Below are 5861 nucleotides of genomic sequence, written 5' to 3' on the forward strand. Positions count from 1 at the left end.
CAAAAACCACAACAAAAAAAGACCCCAGCTACTAGGGAATACTCCTAACTATTTACAGCTGTATTTTCTTTGCATGGGCCTCAGTCAATACCATACAGCCAAGAACAGGTTAACCCCTTCCTTTTCATACTGCTAAAGATGCAGGCATCAAACTGTTCTTTGCAGTCCCACTTTTTTGTTTTTTTCATGCCAAAAATGTCACTCCAATTCAATGTCCACCACAAGGCACAGGATCTAACTAAATAAAATCAGCACTGAATGGGAGCTTTTTTATTCATGCATGAAAGTAGCATAAATAAGCTTTAATGAGATTGGTGGTGGTCTGTTCTGGGAACTTGATCAGAAAATCTATTTAGGAGACCTGAGAGATGTTTGCTTATAGACCAAAATGAACACAAGAAATAGGCTGAAAAGATAAGACACGCAGCTCAACATGAAAGCTCAACTATTCAGCTTTCTACAGCTGGTTTACCACCCTGGATAAGAAACCGAAAGGGACAGTAGTTAATAAACCAGATTCAGGCTTGCAGCCTGAGATGTAGTAATAAATCCAGGGTGATTGCCTTAGGTGTAAGTGTAAGAGTAATTTCCATCAGCTCCTCTTTCTGCAGAGTTTCACAAATTTAGTCTCGTGAGTTGTCTATCAAAAGACGGCCATTTCCTAACATTTCTTTCTTAATGAAAATATTTTTTTAAGCCTTGATAACAAAATGGTTCTTGGCTTAGGTCACATCACTTTCATCATCTCATTTAGGCATTTCCAGTTGTCCTTTGGACAAGAGTAAGTTTTTCTGGAAAATGGACTGATGATGTGGTGAGTGTGGACCTCTTGATGATGTGATGATGACCTTTTAATTGAGAACCTAAAAGAGTTGAATCCACACTTTGGGTCTTTGTCTAGAAGTTGGACTAAACTGAGTCTGGTTTTCAAGCAGAAAAATTCCTGTTGCTTTTAGAGTTCCTTCCTACCAGTATTTATATCCTACATCAAGTTTAAAATTCTTCATTACGACCAGTCTGCCAAAGCAGCTATTACAAGTGGAAATGTTTTAATAATGGTGGCACTGATTCATTTTCAGAAGATGTACAGATCATATGATGTCATCTCACAGGATCGGAGTGTAACTCTCCATCCAACTGCCACAAGAAACTCACACTTCTGTGCATCCAGAACTGATTTTCCATGAACGTTGTGCAGGAACATTGGCTCTTTCATGAGCCTTTCTTCCTTTCTTGTTGCCAGTGACATGCAAAACACAAATATGGGAGAAACACACAGTGATTAAAATAAATTCAACCCTTCTTCTACAGCACCAGCTATTAATAACTATCAGAAAGGCGTACCAGCATCCCTGTGAAATGAACTGACATGATTCCCCTTTCTTACAAGCAGGAGAAGGGAATACCCTAGGCACTTGCCTCTCTGCCCATTGGACCCAAAGGAGCAGCACCCAGAGGACCAGGCACTGGGGCATATAAATCCTAGGAAAAAAGGACACTTAACAAGGAAACTGTCTCACATAGTAGTGCTTCCCGAGGCCAACATCTTGGCTCTATAATATCTCTTGTGGGGCACAGTGCAGGGAACTGTCCTTAGAGCTTTGTTCTTTTGTGGATGGCTCTCCAAGTAGCAAGCTGTTTTCACTCTCCAGATCAGACCTCCTCCCTGGAACAAGACAGTTTGTCCTATTTGAAACTGTTTTCTTAGCTGTGTAAGATAGAACACAAACAAGAATAAATCTAAACATTTCTAACAGAAGAAACCCAACAGAGAAGTCTAATGCTGTAGCAAAATACGGCCAAAATTTCCCCAAGTAAGAATTCTTCTTAACCATTTAAAATTTAAAAAAAAAAAAAAAAAACAAAAAAAAAAAAACCACAAAAAAAACCAAGAAACAACTAACCCATAATAGAGCAACATCCCTCCTCCTCCCAGCAACTTGTCATACTGCATCAGTGCTGCTGTCTGAGGGTTGGTCTGCCTTTGGCACGGAGCTGGGCAGTGCCAACGCCCCATAGCCCTCGCTCTTGCAGGGGAAATTCCTCCATGAACTAGGTCTTTGTTTTACCTCTTGCCCTGGTTGAGAGCTAGAAAATATATTGCTTCCTAGCCACTGCTTGGTGATTTATCAAAACCAAGTTTATCAGCATCAGGCCACTCCCTGGGGAACACGAGTCTCCACCACAGTGTAGCAGGTGCTAAACTGCCACCCATCCCTGGGGCTCTTGGTCTGTGCAGCTGCTACGGTGGGGAGGCTTTATCAAGGCCAATATTGCCGTTAGCATTAGGCCAATGGCACCATCATCCAGAACCAGCCGGTGCTTTTGAGCAGCAGACTAACCTCAAAGCCTTCCCAGAAATGTTCTGCAAGAACAAGAACAAAACGGCCATGCTCATCACCAGCTTTCCTTACAAAGAAGAAATTCCCCACTAATGCAAGCTGTATTATCCTGCTATGAAGAAAGCTCTCTCCAGGTGAAACTCTTTCTCAATGCAGAGGAAACTCTCCTCTGCTTCTGCTATTGTCAGGTACTGTCAGATGGTGGGCCCCATCCGATGGGGGTTCCTGATCTTCACCTGCTTTAACCATCTGGAACTGAATCCTTTCGGAGCTGACTGTAGTAATAAAACTCCTCTTTCCATATTGCCTCATATATTACACTGGTTTCCCCCTTAATCTCACTGCAGTGCTGCTGATTTATCACCCCAGGCCTCCATCTCCCCTCAGGCTCGACCACAGTGCCTGGCTTTGCTCCTTCTCTTCCCGCCTTCAGGGAATTCAAAAGAAAATTTAAATGTTGAAAAACAACAACCCTTCACAACTGCATTAGCCACTCACTCTGATTGCAACTCACTGTCTACATAGCTATCTAATTCACAGTTAATCCTCAGTGTTTTGTGCTAAATCACCCATGCAGTACCTGACTTGCACGCAGCCCAAATTCTGCCTTGAACATACCTCAGGGTGGGGGGACTCTCTCTTTTTGGCCTCCCTGCTCAGCTGTTGCTCATTTATTAAAATACAAGCCAAATATACAATTATGCTGGAGGGAACATGTTTCCTTGTTAACGCTTTCTGGCTTTTATCCAGAATTTCTCAGGCTATGGGGATTTATATTTTATTAGGCACAGTTTCAGATTAATTGCTCACCATTCCCCATGCCTCTGACGGAAGGAAGAGGGACAAGGAGGGTTTTCTCTGACCAGAACTGCTACCTCATCCCCCATGAGACAACACAGGAATGCACATCCAGAGTTTCTGGTGGCCCATAAGCCGGAGCAGTGCCTTGTAAAAAGACAGCAAACCCTCCGGCCAGAAGGACAACAGGACTTAGGCTCAGCCCTGCCTGCACATACAGGGCCTCTCAAGCACAGCCGCAGGTATGGGCTGTGCTGGCCGGTGGCCGGCCAAGGGGCCGCAGGTATGGGCGGTGCTGGCAGCTGCCAGTCAAGGGTCTTGATGGGGCACGGGAGTGGGAGAAGGTTTGGTTAAGGACGGCAGTTATCGGAGAGGAGGGGAGCGTGCTCCATGCTGGGAGCAGCTCGGGCAGAGCTTTAAACCCTGGTCTGAAAGAAGTGTCTCCATTTGTGCACACCAGTCCCTCAAAGGTCCTGTTTTGTGCCTGCAGTGAAGCAGAAACACATTATTATGTCTCATGGTTTAGAAGAGGTGAGGGAATGAACACCTGGCACCGGACTCCCCAAGCCCTCACTAGCTGCCACCCATTTTACCTGCAGCAGAAGCTGAAGTGCAAAGACACAGCAGAAATACATGCTGAAGGGCCATCAGGCTCCTGATCACAACTGCATCTAAGCTTGCTACAGGGTGGCATTTGGCACGGTGGCATCACAGGGATGAGCGTGCAGCCCCTGTCAGCTTTCCCAGAGCCTGAGGGATGGCACCAGAAACTAACCAAAAACCCAACTCACATGTTTTTTCAGGTAACATACAGGCCACCTCCCATTTTCACTTGTATTTAGTGAGAATCAGATTCTAGGAACGAGCGTGTCAACAAAACCAGATCAACACAGTCACTGGGGAAGGTTAAGTCAACACAAGGGCATGTTTATTCAATTTTAATGTAAGTACAGTCATAGAAGTATCGGCTGGGAAGGACTTCTGGGTGACTCTGGTCCTGCCTCCCATAAGACGCAGGACTGTTGCCAACACTAGCTCAGATCAGCCATGGCTTTGTTTAGCCAAGTCTTAAAACCCCTTAAGGTCAGAGAGTCCCTGACATCTCCAGGTAACCTGTTCTAGTGCTGCTCCACCCTTCTGGGGAGAAGCTTCTCTCAATGGCCACCCTGAACATCCCAAGCCACTGCTTAAGGCTGTCATCCACAGCCATGATCATCTACCGCTCCTAAGACCTGCAGGAGCTCAACCTCATGTCTCCCTGCACAGATCGGCTCGTACTTGCCTTTGGTGATGGTCCTTGCCACCTCTCCCTCTCCAGCAACCAGGGCTCCACCAGCCCCCAGAGACTCACTTCACTTCAGGTTTCCCTGAAGTCGATGGACTCAACACAGCTGCGGGCTGTGACGGCTTAAGCACAGGGAGCTACAGGCAAGTGGATCTTCCCCTCCAACCTGGAGGCTCCAGCATGTCTCCGATATCCCCTGAACCCCACACCCAAATGACCTCCAGCCTTGGAAACTCTATTTTTGGCTCCACCCCCCCTTTCTCTCTCTCCTTTTTCCATCCTGGACTTTGAACCTCCCTATGATCTCTTCTCATCTACATGATTGCAACACTCATGGCAGGTAAGGTTACCATGAATAGAAGGAAATACAAACAGCACTTCACACAGCACGCCAGCAGCTGGGAGAACCTGCAGCCAGCAGAGGTTACAGACCTCAGTCAGGTCTCATAAAGCCCCGCATCACTGGAGGGGCAGGAACTACAATGGCAGTTATTCATGTTGAAACAGAGGTCACTGCATCTCCTGCTTCAGAAGCAAATCTGAGCACTGCGGGGCATCTCAGGAGGTGGTTTCCTTTGTGCACAGCACTAAGCACCGGGGCAGGGCAGCCCAGCAAGGCTCTACTGCCGGCTGCTCAAAGGAAGAAACACTACGTGTTCTTTTTCCTTGTCACTGTGGCTCAGCACGGACACAGCATATGCATGGAGAGAGGAAGGGAGGACCTTCTGTGGCAGGATGGGGCCGTAGTCATGTCAGGCACTGCGATTTGGGGTCGCTGTGGCCAGCACCAAGGAGCTGCCATCCTGAACATGGAAGACCTGAACTCAGCTCCTCTCCTGCGTACCTTAAAATGATACCATCCAGAATAACCCTGGCCCCTGTCCTCTCCACACAGCTCTATCTTAGGGGTAGTTGCTGTGCAGGTGCCAGCAATTCAAACCTCTGCTCACTTCTCTCCCCAGCAGACTTACCACATAAGACAAGGAGAAGGGGGGGACCATGCAGGGTGACCACCACTCACCCAGCAGAGGTGGGACAAGGAGGCTGTTTACCTGAGGAAGATCATTGCTCTGGCAGGGGCTGCAGCACTATCAACAATGCTGGCTGGGTTGCAGAATCCCCTCCACGGAGCAAGTGGTTTGTGAGAGGTGACCTGTGTGAGTGAGAACATCGCAAGATTCAGGACATCTGTACAAATTCCAGACCGATGCAGCTGCTCAAGTATAATTATGAAAGATATTAGCAATTGAATTGGGAAAGCGTTGCAAAACAGCTAAGGAGAAAGAAAATAAACTGGCATGCTGTGATTGATGTAAGCATGTAACAGCCTCCACATGTCACTGGGACCAGAACAATCTGCACCAGCTGAGGCACCACTTCCAGAGACGGAAAAGCACTTCCAAGAGGAGTGACTGCGCAGCCAGGGCCAAGCCCTC

The sequence above is a fragment of the Cariama cristata genome, unplaced genomic scaffold (genome assembly GCF_000690535.1).
Source record: "Cariama cristata isolate BGI_N322 unplaced genomic scaffold, ASM69053v1 scaffold1013, whole genome shotgun sequence".
NCBI classification, from domain to species: Eukaryota; Metazoa; Chordata; class Aves; order Cariamiformes; family Cariamidae; genus Cariama; species Cariama cristata.